Source organism: Urocampus carinirostris, chromosome 5, assembly GCF_059441175.1.
Source record: "Urocampus carinirostris isolate Australia breed hairy pipefish chromosome 5, RoL_Ucar_1.0, whole genome shotgun sequence".
In the NCBI taxonomy this organism is placed as follows: Eukaryota; Metazoa; Chordata; class Actinopteri; order Syngnathiformes; family Syngnathidae; genus Urocampus; species Urocampus carinirostris.
In genome coordinates this window covers 20533189-20554030 of record NC_142353.1, presented here as the reverse complement: position 1 = coordinate 20554030, position 20842 = coordinate 20533189, and the positions used below count along the sequence as shown (strand labels likewise).

Sequence of the window (20842 nt, the reverse complement as noted above, 5' to 3'; positions counted from 1 at the left end):
TCACTATAATGCACAGTTTAACTCTTAAAAACTGCTTTGGGAGACTTATGTGATTAATTGTTGACTGGCTAGATAACTGAACACCAATTGTGTTGGTGCATTGACATTGCAAGAAAGTGATCCATTTTTGGAAACTTGTAACTGACTGGATTTTACAATTTCTTATTGTGGTAGAAAAAAAATTGTTTGTTTATTTGGAGCTAATTGAAAGTACTGATGCAGCTACAAACCCAGCAATTGGTGTTGACGTTCTAGTGGGTAAATTAAAATTATTACATGTCATTTCATCAGAAATTATAACTGGAGAGATTCTATTCCTTCAAACTCGTATGCGTGTACATCTTCAATGACTTGCTGGTCTGCCATCACCAGGACTGTGGTGAAGGCCTAGCACAGATGCCACTTCTAAAGCGTTTTCAGAAGAAACGGCCTGGAACAGAAGTTGCTGGTGTCCTACAAAGCCACAGTGGAAGGCATTATGGCATACCGCATCACTGGTATGTTGGGAGCACAGCAGTGTTCAACGCATCCCAAAAGATTGACTGCTTTTTACCCAGCCTAGAAAACATTGTTTGCTTTTAATACCATGGAAGAGCCATTGCAATAAAAGACAATTCCCACCTCTTTGACCTGTTGCCCTTCAGTAGCCACTATAGGCCCTTCGAAACCAGGACTGGGTCAGATGCTTCTTCCTCACCACCCTATATTAATTCTCAGCTTATATTTTTGTTTTTATCTTTGTTTCTAAATGAAACTGAAAATATTAAGTGTGCGTAATTGCCTAAAACTGTAGAGATGCATATTCATTGTGCATTATTTGATTTTATGTATTCTAAATTGCTGCTAAATGTTAATGCACTTCCAATGCACCATTGTTACATAGCATTTATATTATAATTTAGACATGTTTTTCTACCTACTACTTTAAAATTTTATGTGTGCAGTTTATTCCAATAGTCTTATCAATGTCTCACATGTTTTACCCTGGAGTGCCATGTATTGTCAAAGACAATTCTATTCAACAGCTATTTGGAGCTCCATTTTTTTTTTTTTTTTTTTTTTTTTTTTTTTTTTTTTTCTTCAGGTCAACAGCGATGCTTTTGTAGTCACTAATACAATACCAGTATATACAGTTTGCTCTCAAAACTTTACAAAATGCAGTCTAATTTCCATTTCCTAATTGTTTAATGAAAACTGGAGAGGCACTCTATCATTTATTGGCCACTGCCATTTTTACCTTGCTAAAAAAGCCAATAATGACCCATCATAACGGTACTTGTCCATTCAAGGCATTTTGAATTTTTTTTTTATGAATTGTGTAATTTTAGAACTGTTTGAAGCCTCTTAGTTTCAGCGCAACTATCTCAGTTTTTTGAGATGTGCAAGCAACTATATAAAGTTTCCCCCCCAAAAAAGGGCAAGAAATTAAGTTATTTTGCCCCAAAATGCTGCAAAAACGACTCACGTGGCCTAATTCACTCCATCTATTTTGTCTTTGTGTATTCCAGGTTTACCGTTTACAAATACATTCATTTCAAATTGCTGAAAAGAGTAGTCTACGGTTAGAATGGTTTTAACATTTTACAAATACGTGAAATGATCATACTCTCCTGTCTTCTTTTAGATTAAACCTTATAATCAAATGACAAGTGAATAGTTGTCTTTCTCTGTGTGCCCTGCAACTGTCAGGCAACCAGTTCAGGGTGTTCCCTGCCCACTGCGCGAAGATAGCCGGGATGGTCTCTAAAATATAAATACCAAATACTCTCATGTAAAAACTTGTAGAGAAATATTACTACAAAAATAATACTACAAATTACACCTATAACGATACTGCCCAAATTCTCTTATGGAAATATCACAATAATACAATGATAAAACTATACAACAAACATTCTTATATGGAAATACTAAAAAATACAACAGATATAGTAAAAAAAATACTAAAATCATATAATGACTAATAATATGAAAATACGACAGACAAAATCTATTTTCGAAATACAACAAAAGTACTACAGAAATATTAAAAAAAGTACTACATGAAAATTACTCCAGAAATGTCACAAAAATAGTACAAAAATAAAATAAAAGTAACACTACAAAAAAAACTACAGAACTTCAATAAAAACTCATCTTCAGAAATACTAAATATAATTATATATATATATATATATATATATATATATATAAACAGTAATACGTGAAACTAAATAACAAATGAAGTGCTTAAAACAGGGACCTAATATACGTATTATTTTGTTCTCATAGTGGTCGTTTCAAAACTAATTTGACGAAACTAATCTACTTTCAAAAGAAGTATAACGTCACATTCGGCCCCCTACTAAAAATAGTTGCCCACCCCTGGAGTAGACCATCGAATAAGTTCTTGTAGGTATGCAAATTATCAAGTAATAGGGGGCCCCAAATCTAATTTTGCTTAGGGCCCCATGAATGGTTTTACAAATCCGAAACCTTAATTTAAATGGCATCACGGGCAGACCTGGACAAAAAAAGTGAAAGTGCACTTACTAGTGGAGCTTTCACAAACTGCTACATTAACATGGATGAAAGATGGACTTTACTTAAAGGGACAGTGTGTATTATTTGACCCCTAGATGTTGCTGTATAGTGCAGTGCATGCAAAAAACAAGTGGTAATAAGCCCAAGGAAGGTTAAAAACTACAGAGACTCAAAGTGACCGAAAGACGCTATTTTAAAGTGTTTGGGTTACCCGTAGCAGCAAGAGGGTGGACAACTATGTCAGCTCCCCTCAGGTGAGACTTTGACTTAGATCAAATATATGGATAAGCGTAAGGTGTCAGGACCATAAAATCCATGCTAATTTCTAGAACCTAAGTACCCGCAAGGCCGTTGGAACTTTAAGGGGTTAAAAATGGCATGTTTACATGATATTTCTTGTATTTTTGCTTATTTAAACAGTTTTTTTTACCACTTTGAGGTGCTGAATAATACACAGTGTACCTGTAATGTGATCTTCCGCCCTGGCATTCTTGCACTAATGACATCTCATTAGCTAAAATTGATATTTCCTTTCTCTTTGTGTATTCCATAGTGAAGTAAAATGATAGATTGACCTAACATTGGTGCTCAAGGCCACTTCTGGCTACAAAATACAACGCAAGTGAAGTTACATTAGTAGGACTAAATAAAGGAAGTTATACATGGAGAAATGATACAACCATGATAAATGGTCTGCATTTATATAGTGCTATTTAAGTCAATGAAGACCTCCCAAAGCGCTGTACCATGTGCTTCACACTTACCCATTCACACACACACTCACACACCAATGTCAGTCAGTCATGCAAAGCACCTACCTGCTTATTGGGGGCATTAAGGACTCAGTGTCTTGCCCAAGGACACTTCAACACGGAGGAGCCGGGAATGGAACCTGCGAGCTCTTGATCCCAAGACGAGCGCTCTACCTCCTAGCTAATGCCGCCCTCTCATGACTAAAATCGGCAGTGAAAAACTTTATTTTAGCAACACCCCCAAACATTACCTAATATAAAGCAAAAAAAAACAAGACTTTGCATTTAAAACAACTGGTTATTTTTCCCTCAAGTGGAGTTAATCTCTAAGTGTGCTCTTGTCTATGTGCATGTGTTTTACAATCATACAAATCCGCCATGATGCATGATTTGGACCAGCAGGCTTGTTTTTGTTGCTTCAGTCTTGCAGGGCATCAAGTGTTAGCACCTCTTTTGATTAAGGGCATGGCACTTGCCAAAAGCTCCGGCATTATCCCACCGTGCACAACGCCGGAACAAATCTGATTTTCACAGTTTCTTTTGTACCCTAGAGCAGTGTATCACGTCGCCCCCAAAGTCACCTAATTTGCGACACTTTTGTCGGCGCTTTTTTTGTTGCTGTGATTGAGTTCACCTGCATTTTTTTATATTATGGCCTCTTGTTGGCGTATACAATCCGTGTCTCGCCCCGTGTTCAGTTCCGGGATTCTGACATAGAATTCGGACAACAATATAAGAGATGAAGGGAGCAATTAGAAAGTTACAAAATAGGTAACAAACAGAATATTCTGGGTTCGAGGCCTCGGGGAAAAGTCCTCCCTAGACAAGCAGGCCTCCAGAAATGGCTGACCACGGTTTTTATTGGAAAGGGGCTTGGATTGACAAAACCCTAAAAATTAAATTGGAATGGGATTTTCCAGGCAGTGTGAGGAAGTCATATCTTCAAAAACAGACCTTTGATAAGACTTGACCCAGTTGGATTTCGAAGATTGTATGATAAGAATAGACAGACTCAAAGCAGACTGATCAGAACACCACTTAGTAACATTGCTGGAAAAGTACAGAAAAGTATACATTGAAACATCAAATGAATACAGCAAGTAAGTACTTCAATCAAAATATGGATAAGCATAAGGTGTCAGGACCAGACCAGAGACAGGACCCTCTTGCGTTACGTTTCTCAAAAGTTTTATTGGAAGAAAGAGAAAGGGTTGCGCTCACGATCCAGTGATGGCTGGAGGCGGGAAGCAGGTCGCTCTGAACGGGGAAGTGGATCTTCCGTGGCGAACGATGGTGGTGTCGGGAACGGAAAAACGGGTCAATAGGACAGGAGAGCAGAAACGTGGCCGGGTTCGGAAGCGAGTCGTATTTCAGGAAAGGAGAGTAGACATGGTCGAGGACAAAAACAGATCGAAAGACGGGACGGGAGAGAAGACGTGGTCAGGATCAAATACGGGTCGAAGCTGGGGGACAGACGGAAGCAAAAAACAGGTGGGAATCAGGGTCGAAAAAGGCTTGCCTGGTGTTAACTGAGGTTCGTAGACGGACTGACAAAAGGCGACAGACAGGAGTGGGCTTAAATACGGACAGGGAGCCAATCAGAGTCTGAGGCAGTTGGCGCCAAAGGAGCGGGCACAGGTGATTCACTTCGGTAATCATGACATAAGGAGCATTTATAACAACTAAGTGAATAATGTGATGATCAAAGTAATGATGTTAAGATTAACAAAATTAATATGCCTGGAAAATCCATGCAACCATGACTACATTTCCAATTACACATTTTAATAATCTAACACATTCCAGTTTCACAAACCTATTGAGGCATTCTGCTGGATGAAGGTTTTGCATAGTATTAGCATAACCTTTCCACTCCCATGAGTTCATGAACCTCGTAGCGGGCAAGCTTGCTTTGCTGATTCCATTCCTGCATTCCTCTTTGCCTCACTTCCCGGAGGGGCCTCGGCCATCTCCCCCGTCGTACAGTTTCCCCAAGGCTTTTTTTTAATTCCTTTTGGGAAACAGGATGTACCAGTGGAAGAGTCAGTATGGAGTACGTCTAGTGTTACTTCTAAGCAAAAGTGCTAAAGAGAAGGTAGCTAAAAATTGAAGTGAAATAAAGTATTACGTGGGCGGAATTAAATTTGCCATTTGATTCAAAATGGATATGACATCCTTTCTCAACATTTTTCGTCAACGGTGCAGTGAACCTTTACTCCAAATGAATAAACTCAAATATTCGTATACGTTGGTACGTGAGGCGTGGGGATGGTGCAAAGAATTTTTATGGTCCATTTTATTTTATTTTTCAATTTTGGATTAAATTTAAGATTAGCCATCGGGTGGGAAACAATATTCATTATCAATTCAGTATTGTTTTTGCTGCCTGCATTTTGCTGCATGTGATTATTTGTGAAAGGAAACACCGGATAAGGTCCATCAATACAAATACAATGCAAACATTTTTCCCAGTTAAAGTTTTTTTTACTCACACTTATTTTATTCCTTTTTGTAGTAAAATTAATAAAAATACACACCATATAATTTTAAAGGGACTTTGTGCAATATATGGCCACTTAATGTTGCTGTATTGTGTAGTACATCTGAAAACCAGTACTAAAAAGTACAAGGAAGGATAGAATATATGGCCAATGGAGACGAAAGGACATTTCTGATGTCTCACCGCATTTTCTTTTCCAGGACAAGACCAAGTATTGGGACTTTGGAAAAATAGAGCTGGAGGAAAGGATTTTTATTACAAAGTTTCAAAATAAAGATAAAATCAGAGTGCATTTTGGTCCAGTCGATGGGAAGCACCCTCCCACCGAAATATTGGCCTGGAGTGCGCTCCCTCCAAAAGGTTTCGAAATGTGTTAACCACATTTTAAATAGGTCAGCCGTGTGAATTTGCAAAATTGAACTTCCACAGACAAAGAATGGAACTCACATCTTATTTAAAAGCTTTTTATTAAAACTGGTCGGAGCTGTATTTTGAAGGTTGTATGATAAGATAAGGGCCGACTCATCGGAAGGGCATTGCTGGGAAAGTACTGATATGAAAGGATACAGCAAGTTAATACTTAATTCAAAAATGTGAATAAACATAAGTGTTTTATAACAGGTAAATGAGTAATGTTATTATTGAAGTAATGTTGTGATTATTAAATAATAAACTTGACATAGCTGGAAAACTCATGTTATGGTGACAACATACTCAGTGACCTATTTTAATAATCTAACAACGCACCATTTGATTCATTTCTTTTGCCCAGACTTTTTAGTTTTTGGATACCCGAACTAGCAAGATGACAGATAATTATGTCAGCTCCATCTAGGTGAGTTTTTTTTAGGTAAAAGAAATGCACATTTTTCAGCCTGCAATTATTTTACAATTTGCACGTTTATATGATCATCAAAATATGTTTTCTTATTATGTACATCTATTCGTTGTCTTTTTAATGAATGAAGTTGGTTTTACCACTAGGAGACGCTAAATAATACACACTTTCTTCAGGTGATATTTTAATGGGAAAACCATAACATTTAAAACGAGATAAATCTACAATAAGAAAATCAAAATAATATTTAAAATGATTTCAAACCTCTTTTTTTCTAGACTGATACCGAACTTAAAGTACTCGTTAAAACTGAATCTAGATACCATTGTCAATAGTACGAACAATTTTTTTGCTTTCTCCCAAAAATGTAATTTTTTACAGACAAAGCCTATGATTCCTAAAATCTTTGTAACTTTTTACAAATTAAAGCTTCTAAAATGCAGTAAATATCTTTATTGTACACCATTGCCAGTAAAATATTTCAACAGTACACTTATCATATTGATACCTGGTATCATTACTCCATCTCTAACTGAATGGGATAATTTAGCTAATTTAACGTTTATTTTTACTTAATTAGTCTTTAACTTAGTTTTTTCTAGTATAATAAGAAAAAATACTTAACATATGCAAAAATATTTGTGTCTTGTCATAGGTGTATTTTTTTTCCAAGGAATGCAGTAAGGTTCAGAGGGTATCGTGTTCAGGTAGCAGTTAGCTTGGTGCCAGAGAAAATCCTCCATGCAACCCATGTTAAATGCATTTACTCCAAATTGAAGATTTTTTTTGTCATGGGTACGGGGAAACAATATTACAGAAAATAGAATGAAACATCTTTTAAGTTACATGGACTGAAATTGTTTCAAAGCTGCAGGACTGCTTCGAAAGTTAGCTGGCTAACGAGTAAGTTCTTGTTGCATACAATCTTTACTGGAGCGTCTTGGGATGGTATGGATCCTGGACATTTTTGAAACAAATTCAGGTCAGGCTCTCTAAATGTATTAACTAAAAATTGAAGATTTATTTTTTGCTATTATTACGGGCAAACTATATTACAGTTAATAAAATCAACCATCTTTCAAGTTACATGGACTAAAATTGTTTTAAAGCACAGGAAAACTTCTAAACTCAGCTACCTAGTCGGTAAGTTCTTTATGCATTCATTCTTTTCTGGAGCGTCTTGGGATGACACAGATCCTGACCATTTTTTGAACAAATTCAGGTCAGGCTCTCCGAATGCATTTATTGCAAAATTGAACATTCTTTGTCGTCAGTACGTGCAAAGAATAATACAGTAAATAAAATGAATCATCGTTCAAATAGCAGGGACTGAAATTCTTTTTAAGGACAGGACAGCTTTTATAGTTAGCAAGCAAGCCAGTAAGTACTTGATGCATTTATGCTTTTCTGGATTGTCCTGGGATGACACGGATCGCAAGCATTTTTCAGACCCATTAACTTTAACATAGCTTTTCTCTGGTAAAATAAGAAAAAAATACCTAAAAATACCAAAACAAATTTGTCAGGGAACACTATTTTTATTTTGGCAAGGCGTCAGAAAAGTTTTCAAGGAATGCGGTAAAATGCAGTGGGAATTTTGTTCAGGTAGCAGTTAGCTTGGCGCTAGAAAAAATGCTTCCACAAACCCTACGTTGAAGCATTAACTCCAAATGGAAGATTTTTTTTTTGCCATCACTACCGGGCAAACAATATTGGAGTAAATAATACGAACCAGTGTTTGAGTTATATGGTCTGAAATTGTTTTGAAGCAACAGGACGGCTTCAAAAATTAACTAGCTAGCCAGTAATGTTTTGAAGCATTCGTGCTTTTCTGGAACATCTGGGAATGACACCAACTGCGCCGAATTTTTGCAAAAATTCAGGTCAGGCTCTAGTAATTCATCTGACCTGCAAATGTCGGATTAGCTGTGCTGCGGTCAAACACGCCATGAACTTTGCTGATTCTCACCGCATGGTTTGGGTTGATTGGTGACATGAGCTTTATTTTTTTCGCTTTTCTTGATCGTGTTATACATACTTTGAGGTAGTGATACACAAGCTACTGCAGCTCGCTCAGTAAATACAATTACCATCCAGTTTTGAGTGGAAGTCAACAGTCAGGTTCACAGTCATCCGGCCTTAAAATGTAACATTTTAAAACAATTACACCATTGCCTGATCATAAACCAACATGGAAGGGCAAGGAAAAACTCAAAAACCTCAGTGTGAGGAAAAACTTTGAGAAGGGGCCTCACAGGATGACTAGGGTGGAATAGATTCAGCATTGGGTAACAGTACACAAACATAGTAAACATCAAAAAAAGAGACCAATAGGTACCATGTTGAAATTTTTCCAGAAAGTGTATGGCAGCAACAAGGCCTTAAGCCTGTAACATAGTCCAAAAAGTCCATAACAGCAACGATGCAGCTTCCCTTCTCTGCCAGCTGGTCGACGCAGGCGTTGACATGCTTCAGGCCAGACGCTGGTTCGCTGACTCGTCTCAAATCGTCCTCCCTCGTATCACCACCAGCCGGGCAGTCGGAAAAAGACAAGGCAATACAAAATATGAGGTGGGCATCAATCATAAGCTATTGAATAGAAGTGTGTCTTAAGTCAAGATTTAAAATTGAGGTTGGAGATCTTATCCACGGAGGCAGAGCATTCACAGCACTGGGGCCCGGAAGGAGAACGCTCTCGAGCCTGCAGACTTGTTCTTGGCTCTCGGAGTCACAAGAAGCATTTTCAGAACAGCGGCTCCGTGCAGGAACATAGGGCGACAACCAAATCTGAGAAATAAGAGGGCGCAAATCCATGCAAAAATGTTTCTGTTAGTAAGAGAACCTTAAAGTTACATCTCAAGTGGACTGGAAGCCAGTGCAAGTTGGCCAATACAGAAGTAATATGCTCAAACATTTTTGTCTTAGTCAAGAGACTCGCTGCTGCATTCTGAATCAGCTGCAAACCTTTGATGCTAGACATCGGGAGACCATAAAGCAATACATTACAGTAATCAAACCGAGGAGTCATAAACGCATAAATTAGAACCTCTACATCTGATTGGGACAGCATCGAATAAATCTTCGCAATATTACGGCGGGGGAAGAAGGCTATTCTAGTAATATTTTTCACATGTAACTGAAAAGACAGATTAGGAACAAATATAACACTTAGATTTTTGACCAAGTCACTATTGGTGATATTACATTTGTCTAGGTTCGGGGCAGTGTTTGAAAACAACTCACGGCAATGAGCTGGACCAACAATCAACATTTCAGTTTTTTCTGGGTTAAGGCACAAAAAATTAAGAGACATCCATCGTTGAATCTCAGTAAGGCAGGCCTCCAGATTTCTACAACTTAACTGTACAGTTGTCTCCAGTGGAATCTGCATAGCAATGGAAATTAATATTATACTTGCAGATAATATCACCAAGCAGAAGCATATAAATACCAAAAAGGAGGGGGCCATGTACAGAGCCCTGTGGAACGCCACAGGGGACATCAGAGTCTTTAGAGGTCAGATTGCCGTAATTAACACACTGCTTCCTTTCTGACAGGTTGGACCTAAACCACGGTAGTACAGTTCCTGAGATACTGATGCATTCCAGAGGAACAAGTAGTATGTTGTAGTCCCAGTATCAAAAGCAGCACTGAGATCTAGCAGCAGTAACATTGACGAGGAACTGGAATCTATTGCTAAAAGGAGATCATTGGTTACTTTAGTCAGGGCTGTCTCAGTAGAGTGATTTGCTCTAAATGCTGACTGGACAGTTTCAAATAGATTATTTGTCATTTAGCTGCTGTGCAACAACCTTTTCAAGTAATTTTGCAAAAAAAATGGCAGATTAGTAACTGGCCTATAATTACTTAGGCTTTCCGGGTCAAGGTTAGGTCGCTTAAGCATGGGTTTGATGACAGCAGACTTGAAGGCTACCGGAACAATACCCAAGGATAGCGATATATTAATAATATTTAAAGCTGAAGGTCCTAAGATCCCAAACAGATATTTCACCAGTAAGGCCGGAAATGGATCAGGCAGGCAGGTAGTTCGTTTGGCCATCTGAACATCTGTGTAAGACTATCTAGGGACAAATAATTGAAAATGGACAACGTTTCCGAACAGCCACCGACACGGTCCTGACCTAAAACCTTTCGCATCTTTAAGGTAAAACGGAATTGTGTTCATTTAAAATTTCATTTCGAATGAGTTGAATCTTTTTATTAAAAAAATACCATAAATTTATTTGCAGAATAAGTAGAACTATTTGGGTTAAGTTGCTGTCTAATAAGTTTCGCCATTGTGTCGAACAAAAATTTTGGATTGTTCTTATGTACAACAATAATCTTTAGGAAAAACGGTGGTTTAGCTGAGGCAAAAGCTACTTTATATTTCAGCAAGCTGTCACACCAGGCCAGTCGGAAGACCTCCAGCTTTGTAATGCGCCATTTTCGTTCAAGTTTCCTGCAACCTTGTTTGAGTGACTTGGTTTCTTCAGTAAACCAAGGTGAAGGCTTCTTTGGTTGAAATTTATGCCATAGGGGCGCAGCAGACTCAAGAACATTAACCAAAGCAGTATTAAAGTCATTTGTAAGTGAGTCAACAGGCCCAATGTATGAAGGGAAAGCCCCAGTTGCCGTAGGTAATAGTTATTTTAAAGCTAATGCCGTTGCAGGGCGGATATTGTGACTACTAAAGCCAAAATTTTCCTCATCACAGTAAACATTAAACAGTACCTCACACTTAAAAAGATAGTGATCACAGATGGCATTGGGATACGGAAACACTGTACAATTTGAGGCTGCTACACCCCGGGTCAGAACGAGATCTAGAGTATTCCCATCTTTATAAGTGGGCACATCAACTATTTAATTAAAACCAAATGTATCAATCAGTGACTTAACCACCAGTGAATTAGATGGGGACTTTATGTGAACATTAAAATCACCAATAATTACAACATTGTCCGCATAAGTTACTAAGTCTGTTAACAGTTCTGAAAATTCATCCAAAACATTTGAACATGGTCCAGGTGGGCAATACACAACACAACTATATAAATTGGTGTTGACATTGAGGACCTCATAACAAGTGCATAGACTGACTTGCTTCCCCTGACTACACAACACTGGTAAGTACTACTTCAATGTAATATACATGCACAGGACTAAATAACATGATAAATCAATACACATAATTAAGAAAAGTGGGAATGGGTTTACCTTTGGTGTGATGAGACTTGGTTGAGTTGAGTAGAAGATGGATGCAGAGGGGGTAAGGAGATTGCAATGGTGAATTAAAAATTAAACGGATTTTAAATCTTGTGAGGATTCTCATGCCCTTAGAAGTTTTCCTTGTTTTAATCGCCACCTAATTTCCAATAATAGTCCCGCCATCAATTGGTCACGGCCATGCTACTTAGCAAGGGCATCTATATGTGTTCCTTCTTCATAGTTTTTAATAAGCACAAACTTTGTTTCCACTGTTTTATTGTTTCTTTTTGGCATCACTGCAAGCTTCTAGACCCCTAGCAAATAAATACAGCACAAAAAAGTGCCGTCTCTTAAAGTCTTACAAAGCACATGGGATTTTGAACTGAATGGAGAGAATTGCATCATGGTAGGGAATTCAGACAAAAGCATATCAGCACATTCATGATAGAGTGATGCAAACCAATAGCAGACCAGCATCTTATATTGATTCAACCAATAGCAGAGAGTCATCTTACAAACTTATGTGGCGCATGACTTGCACAGTCAGAAGCACGAACACCGCAAAGGTTACATTTTGGGGCTACCAAAAATAATTTGTTGTTGATAACATGTATTAGGGAAAATGTACTTACGAGGACTAAGAAAAATATCGTAAGTGAAAAAGTTACAAGGCTGGGGACACCATACCCTGGGGCTATTACTGTACTTGATGTTGTTGCCATGGAGTTTACAAATATGAATACTTATAAAGTTCTTTTAAAACATAATTGAAAACCCCAAATTGGCCAGAAATTTAAAAGCGCTCCTTATAATCCGGTGCACCTTATATACCGTAAAATACGGAGGGTAAATTTTGAAATGCATTATTACTGTCATGTGCAGCATAGTCGCCGAGGCGACCGGCTGGCCCCGCCCCCTTGGCACCGGCTGTAGCAGATTTTCTAATATGCGTGTGTGCTTCTTAAAGGCGGGTTTTGGGGATTGCCGTTTGCGGGTTCATTGCATTACTTTGCATTATTCTGTTCTGTTCGACCTGAGGAAACCTGTACTTGCCCGTTCTGAGTAAAAGCCTGTTTTGTGAGTATTCCCAGTCCGAGTTCCTGTTTGCCTGTAAGCCTGTTTTTGTTTTTGTCCCTGAGTGTTGGACGACTTTTATTTCCTTAATAAAAGTAACTGATCGTTAACGCGAATGAGTTCACCCTTCCTGCCTCCTGCCTCGATCTGGTCCGGTCCCGTGACAATTACAATGAAACTATACTTCCAATGGTAACTGTTCTGCCTTTGAGAAACATGCAGGGTGGTCCTCCAGATCCTTCTTGGGGTTAATTAGTTATTTGTCGTTTGCTGAATAAAGGAAACAAAAGAGAAGCGCAGAACTTTGACCGCAGCACAGACACCAATTTACAAACCCTCATTGAAAATCTTTTGTCGTTGCGATGGATAATAACTCGCCGTAAGAATTGTATGCAACGTATTGTGATAAGATCTTGTCCATGATAAAGTACAGTGCCAAATTATCTACTCTTGTTTCAATTGTTGCTAAATGATACTGCATACTGTAACTGTTCTGCTTTAGATATGACATGAGCTCTCTCCTCACTGGTGACAAGCACCAATCATCTCCCTGCTCTGTCACTGCACCCTGATCTGTTCTGCCTGTCTGTTCTCGTTCACCACCAGCTGTTTTGAATTCCCTGCCAATCAAGCTCTGTATTTAAAGCCCTGCCTTACAGCCTACCTTTGTCAGATCGTCTGCAAAGTCTACACCCGCAACCTTTTTGTCATGCTTCTGACTCCGAACCTGGATCTGTTTGAACCTTCTTCCTTCTCTTCTTCCTCGGTCTTCCAGAACTGTGGGGAGTGAGTCCCGACCCATCTCTCCCAATGCCATTCAGGCACTGGAGAACACACACGCACACACACAGACACGGACATCCTCTCCCGTTTCCCCCATCCTTAAATAAACTTTCTTAACACAATTGTGGTCCTCGTCTGTCTGATCCGTGACAAGAGAAACATACATAGTGTTCTTCAAGGGATTCCTTGTGGGTAAAATTTTACTTGTTTTCTGCTAAAATTGATTTGAGTAATAGATGCCATAATCCATCGATTCTTTTTTTTGCACCGCTTATCTTGAGTAGGGGTTGCCGGAGCTTCTCCTAGCCAACATCAAGCAGTCGGCATGGGAGTCCCTAAACCGGTTGCCAGCCCGTCACAGGGCACACAGAGACAGATAACTCACTGGCTCATTTACATCCAGGGACAATCTGGCCTGGACAATTGACCCAGAAATGCAAGTTTTTGGAATGTAGGAGGAAACCCACGCAGGCTCGGGGAGAACATGCAAACGCCACACTGAGAGGCTGCCGTAGCTGGAATCAAAACTTGAACTTCGGCACCGTGGGACTGCGCGTTAACCTCCCAGACGCAGTTAAATGTCATAATATTAATTTATATTCAGTGAAATTAGCTATTAGAATTTAAATGTATTTATTTTTTTTATGCAATCCTATCTCTTTAGTTCCATGCACTTTATATATAAAATTATAGAGTATCACAAATGACTATTTTTTTGGGGTGCACCTCATTATCCCTTTTTTTTTTTTTCACGCCAAGCCTATCTGTTTTGATCTTACTTTAATCATTGGTGTTTTTGAAGCATTATGCTGGGGGTAAGGAGGCAGGGGGCTGGAGGTTTAAAGAGCAGGGGGAGTGATATCACGCGTGTAGTTGCCGTTTTTTTTATTTCCAGGATGAAAATGGTGAAAGTAAGAAACGTACTGTTTCAAATACAGTACAAATGTCCACTCAAACCGCCCAAAAATGAAAAGGGAAAAGTGTATTCGAATGCATCTAAAGATTTCACATACTTGCACGTGCAACAAAAGGAGCGGCAATGGTGATTTCGCCCAGCAGATTTCGTCAGCAAGTAGAATAACTTAAAATTACACACACTCCCTTTAATGATACACACAGTCCATTTTAGACTTTCATATTAAGGCAGCCCCGCGACCCTAACAAGGATAAGCGGTACAGCTACTGAGATGAGATGAGATATTAGGGCAGGCTTATTTTGGGGGGTGCGCCTTATAATCCTGTACATCGTATGGTGCAGAGAATCCGATCAATAGAAAGCTGTCCGAATTGGTTAGGTTTCATGGAGTCATGCAGAAAGTCATCAGGGTAACAAGAAAACTCATCTCAATGAGGAATGCATTTTCAACATCCTCACCTATCTTTTGGAAAGGTTTTAGCACTGCCAAAATTGCCTTGTATGCAAAAATACCATCGCACATCCCATTTAACTCCCAAATGAAGCCTGGCTTATAAAAAGGAAACGTTTGACTGTATGATCTTTCGTGTAGGAGAGTGGTAGTTGGATGATGGTTCTCAGTGAGTGAAGCGCCTCAGGTTCAACATGTTCCATCCATGTAGGAAAAAAGCAAGAGGGATAATTTGATATGATGACTAGTGACACGCTAACATAGGTGAGTGATTTCTTTTCCCTCGCAGTGTTAGCCTCTCTTGTGGCACAGAATAAACTCAAAAATGGAACCTATTGCATGTACTATGTTCTCTGTAAAATGATGGCAATGAGGGATGTGTATTTTTTGTCACATTATTGTGAGAGTTGAGACTGTACCAAGATGTATGTTTTTCCAAGATTCCTAAATCCCCCACTCTAATAAATACTTTCACACAGACACATTTCCTACATATTTTCAGAGAGTGATTTGCCAAAACAAAGCAAAAAAACAAACAAAACCAAATACTACAAGGAATTTTTTAATTTTACTTAAAAAAACACTGTCATTGGAAATAATATAATATTTCATTGAATAATCTAATCTATTTTTAATTGTATTAGTTTGTCAATATATTTTTGCTGTTTTTGTAGCTTAAGCAAACTCAAAGAGATTTATTTGAAATGAGTCCGCATCAAAATAAGGGAAAATTTTTGATGCATTTTAAAGGGATTGTCATGATCTCTTTACACTCACCTGTGCCCACTCGTTTGGCGCCAGCTGCTGCTGGCCACCTGATTGGCTCCCCGCCCTATTAAGCTCAGTCCTTTCACTCGCCTATTGTCAGTCCGTCAGCAAACCTCTGTTTTCACAAGGCAAGCATTTTTGACTCTGACTCCCGTCGGTCCCGTTTTGTCACCTGTTTTCCACTCGTCCGTTCCTGATTTTCCCCGTTTGTCTCCTGCTACGACCTCGACCACGTTCTGATCTCCCGTCCCCGCTAACGACCTGTTTTTCCGTCTAACTACGCTACCATCTCCCGCTGCGTTAGATCCACTACCGCATTTGGAACACACTCCGATCTTGTGAGCAGCTTGCTTCCTGTGTCCAGCGAGCACCGGATCGCTGGCGCTGCCTTTCCTCTATATTTCAGTAAACTTGTGAGTAACGTTACTCATCTGGGTCCTCCTTCTGTTCTGGTTGTGACACGGATGGTGTGTATTATTTGAACAATAGATGTCAATGTGTTGTGTTGTGTAGTGGCACGGAAAACGGGTGGTGAAATTCAAAAGGAAGAATGCAAACTCTTGAGACTCATTTTTTTACCCAACCTCTCACAAGGTTATAGTTTTTGAGGGTACTCGAACCGTTAAGATGGCAGACAATCATGTTTTTCTACGATTTCTGATGTTATCTATATTTCATTTTGATGTTGACTGTGTATTGTCTGATAATCCCCTTGAAACATCCATTGCAGCCTGGTCATCCTGGGTGGGGGATTACCTCATGTGAGATCCCCTCTCAAGGTTTCTGAATTTTCCACTGAGGGTTTTTTTTTGTTTCCCATGCCCCCACGCAGGTTTCAGATCAGGGGTGTTTTAATTATGGCCTATGCAGCCCTTTTAGATCAGGGGTCTCCAACGTGGTGCCCACAGGCACCAGGGTTCCCCCTATGGACAGCTGTGGTGTCCGCGGGCCTGTTGTGAAAATAGCTTACCAGTGCTTGGGTCACTGTTATCTAACCCTTCTTCTTCTTCTGGTAATAACATAATAACGACATAATAATGACATGATTAGTTGTCATTTTAGAAATGCATATTAAACTGGCTGCCCTTTGCGATAATTAGTCACAAAGAACAGCTCCCAGCTTGAAAAAGTTTGGGACCCATGTTTTGGACACTCTGTGATTAAGGGCTATACAATAAAAGGTTAATTCACTTTAATAATGATGACTATACTATACAACACGAATATCCAGTAATTACAAGGGAAAACGTTGTTTTCAAATCTACTAATAATACATCAAGATTGTTCAACATAATTATCATTTCTTCTGACCTCATGCTTGATCCCCACACTAGTTTGTTCCACTCTCTGGTGTAAGGACGGGGGCGGGGGCTCGTCCAGAAGACCAGCGCGATTGGTTTGAAAGGAGCAGGAAACCTTGTGACGTCATTGGCGTTTGCAGCTGGCAGCTCACTGTTGAGAGTTCCCTCTTCCCTTCCAACATGAGAGAGTCTCAGCAAGCGGCAGGAGCCAGAGCGTGGCTGTGATGATGCATGCGTATTTGTTTTGCTTTTAGCTGACAGGAACTACCAGGAAAGAGAGACACTGGACGGGGATCCATACATGTAAGTTTCATTTTTGTATTATAATGATTGCTGGGAAGGTGAGTGTAATACATTCACTATTCTTGCTGTCAGTTCACCCTTTCCACATTTAATATGATAAAACATGACTTCAGAATGTAGTGTCATGCATAGGTAGCATCATGATAGTGCTGCAAACTGCAATGCCTCAGTTTGACCGGGAACCTCAAGGACTTCATCCTGCTTCTTCCCCTGGTGTGACTTTCAGGGGTCGCATTTAAAGTTTTGCTGCAGAATAATTAGTCGTTCTACGTCATGTATCATCCTAAAGCAGTCATGTTTGGAGTGCACCGATAGGACTCCATGTCAGGGGTCTCAAACTCACTTTACATGGGGGCTGTCAGAGGTACGGTCTGAGTAATGTTTGGCTGAATCGAGTTTTACACATGAAAACCTCTGATAAAAACATTCCTCCATTGTCAAATATCTTTAAAAAATCTACTCAGAATAAGATGCGAAAATAATAAAAACATCAAGAACTAATATGATAATAAATCTATCAATCAGTGATAAATAAATCCATAATTTGCATGGGCTAAACTTGCATCAAAGGGACAATGTGTGTTATTTGACCACTAGATGTCACTGTATTATGTAGTGCAACCAAAACAAGTGTTACAAAGCACAAGGAACAATACAGACTTGCATACAAAAAAGCTCAGCCTCAGTTTTTGTAGGTACCCATAGCAGCAAGTTGGCAGACAAATTTGTCACCTCCTTCTAGTTGCGGCTCATTTATATAAAATAAATCCAAATTTCTCAGGTATGAGTGTTATAAAAAAAAACACATAGTTCTTGTATTTTAACTTATTTCTTTTAAAACAGTATAATTTTTTTATCATGAGCGTTTTTGATAATAACCAGGAGAAGGTTTAAGGTGGGGGGGTGTAGTTTGAGGTGTCCTTAATAACGTTAAAATAAGTATTTTCTCTGTTAAGTATGTAAGTAAGTATTAACAATCCCAGACTGAGTTTAACTAGCCTTTATATATTTCTTTCCCACAGAGCCTATCTGTTTTGATCTTACTTTAATCATTGGTGGTTTCAAAGCGAAGTACGCTGGAGAGAAGGAGGCGGGGGTATGAGGTGGTACAGTGCAGGGGAGAGTGATATCCTGCGCATGGTCGCGGTTTTCTTATATTCAAGGATGTAAATGGTGAAAGTAAGAAAAGGATTGTTTCAAGTACAGTCCAAATGCCAACTCAAACCCCCAAAAGATGGAAAAGGAAGAGTTTATTCGGCGCGTATAAGATTTTCACATACTTTCACGCGCAACAAAAGGAGCTGTAACAATGGTATCAGCCAGCAGATGGCATCAGCAAGAAAAATATTTTGAAGGTAAACACACCGCCCTTAACCATACACACAGTCCCTTTTAAACTTTCATATTAAGGCAGGAGCTCAAACTATCATCCTGCGGGCCTCATTGGCCCCAGGCCGTGACTTTGAGACCCCTGCTCTAAGTGGTCCTGGATCTCCTTTTCCTTGTCTCGCTCTTCAAAAATGCAGTTTTGAAATAGAGCAACCTTTTAAAATACTTATTTAATAGTCTACTTAACTCAATAATTACTGGACTACGAATGACTGAAGACCAGGGGTGGGCAAACTATGGGACGTGGACCACATGCTGCTCTGCAAGCTTATCATTCCAGCCCGAAAATTATGAAAAGATAATGACAATATGTTTAATGGTAAAAAAAGTACTACTGATTGAAAACAAAATGTTGTTTGTGTTCCACTCTTCTACCCAGAGTCCCTTTGTTTTTCAATGTATTGCTGAAGTAGGTGTTGGTGAATACAAAAAAATCAAATAAATCAATCATTTTATTCCTTCTGGCCTTGGCCATCTGCTAATTTTTTCAACCCAATGCTGCACACGACTCAAAAAGTTTACCCACCCCTATTGTGGAGAGTACTAAAAAACCATGTAGAGCTTAAAATTTTCCAATACTATGACAAAAGGGCTGACTTTCAAAATGCTGTGCTTTTTAAACTGTTGCAACTGTGAGTAAAGTTTGTTAAAGGCACGGCTGCATATAGCATGGACGATCATTCTAACTGAAAATGTGTGATTTGTTTTAAATTCTGACTTCCAAATGGTACTTAAAAAGTTACTCGATTGCAATAGCTTGTCATGACTACAAGCGTCATACCCTTGTTTTTTGGCAAATGCAAACATTTGGTTATCACAATAATGTCACTCCAAAGATTTACTGCTAATGCCAAATTTATCATAGCACATCTTTAAACAGCAGACATAGTGGCAATGGAATGTAGTGGTCCAAAAACGTGTTGCTGCTTTCTGTGGAATTATAAGTCAATTAGTTTTGGAAATAACACAAACATGTGTGGTCTCTGCTACATGGAAATACCACATCAAGAAATAAAACAAAAGTACACGCGGTCTTTGTTTTTACCCGTGTCAACCGACCTCACAGAACAACCCACATGGACATTGACTCGCCGCCCTAAGTTCGCAACAGTCTGGCATCCAGTTATAATTGGGCTTCGTAACAAACGCTGACTTGGGATTTCTTTGTTCTTCTTTAAGACAAGTCAAATCAAGTCATATATTTGTATAGTCCTTTATCACCAGGAGTCTCAAAGGGCTGCACAGGCCACAGATTATTGCAAACTACAGACTATTGTTACACCATCCCCTGATATAAAGCCTACATGAGGGTAAGGAAAAACTCAAAACCTCAAATTAAGGTAAATGAAGAAACCTTGAGAAGGGACCGCACATGAGGTAATCAGTTCCATTAAAGTTACCGATCGAATCTCAGTGGGCAAAGCATTCCACAGCACCGGGGCCCTCTCGAACATGCTGATCTCTTCTTGGCTCAACGCGTGTGGCGAGATAATGCATTACAGTATAGGAGATGTGTGTTTACGTCAAACACTTGGGAAAGGACAGATTACATAAGTGGTCAACAGCAACCGGGCAAGATCCATTTTCCCTAAATCCAGGCTTGCAACTGGCAGTGTAGGGAATTTTGCGCCTTTGGTCTACAGCGCCCTGCCAAGGCAGACCTAGGGCCGTTTTCAGCTCTACTCTTAAGTTTTTTTTAATGTGTTTTTAGATCAAGTGACCATTTAAAATAGCGGTTACTACAGAGTCATGTGTAATTTATGAAGACGAGCAAATATTTACCACTGCGCTGAAAGAAAACTCTAAGGAGGGCTATTTCGCATAAAATGAGAGCTCTATGTTTCTAGATGACACTGCCGGGGCAACCATTCTGTGGATTAAGTGCCAGATTGTAACATGGATTTGTCAAGCTGTCTTTTTGCATTGTTGTCATTGGTGGTTTCTGCAGTACGGACCTTTCGCTTGTCACCGTTCCTCAGGGATTGAACCGTGTGACTTGACAATGACTCCGATGATACGGAAAGAGGAGTGAC

General features: G+C 39.3%; 1 protein-coding gene and 1 pseudogene across 1 annotated transcript in view; one reads left to right on the top strand and one right to left on the bottom strand.

Moving 5' to 3' along the window:
• Positions 1–343: 343 nt before the first annotated feature.
• On the bottom strand, positions 344–13715 carry LOC148365709 (uncharacterized; annotated as a pseudogene).
• A 3584-nt stretch (positions 13716–17299) lies between these two features.
• Positions 17300–20842, top strand: part of LOC148365707 (uncharacterized) — a 104451-nt gene continuing 100908 nt past the window's right edge. Inside the window, exon 1 of the mRNA XM_088336117.1 lies at positions 17300–17420. The gene's annotated coding sequence lies outside the window, so the exon portion shown is untranslated. The remainder of the gene's footprint in view (positions 17421–20842) is intronic.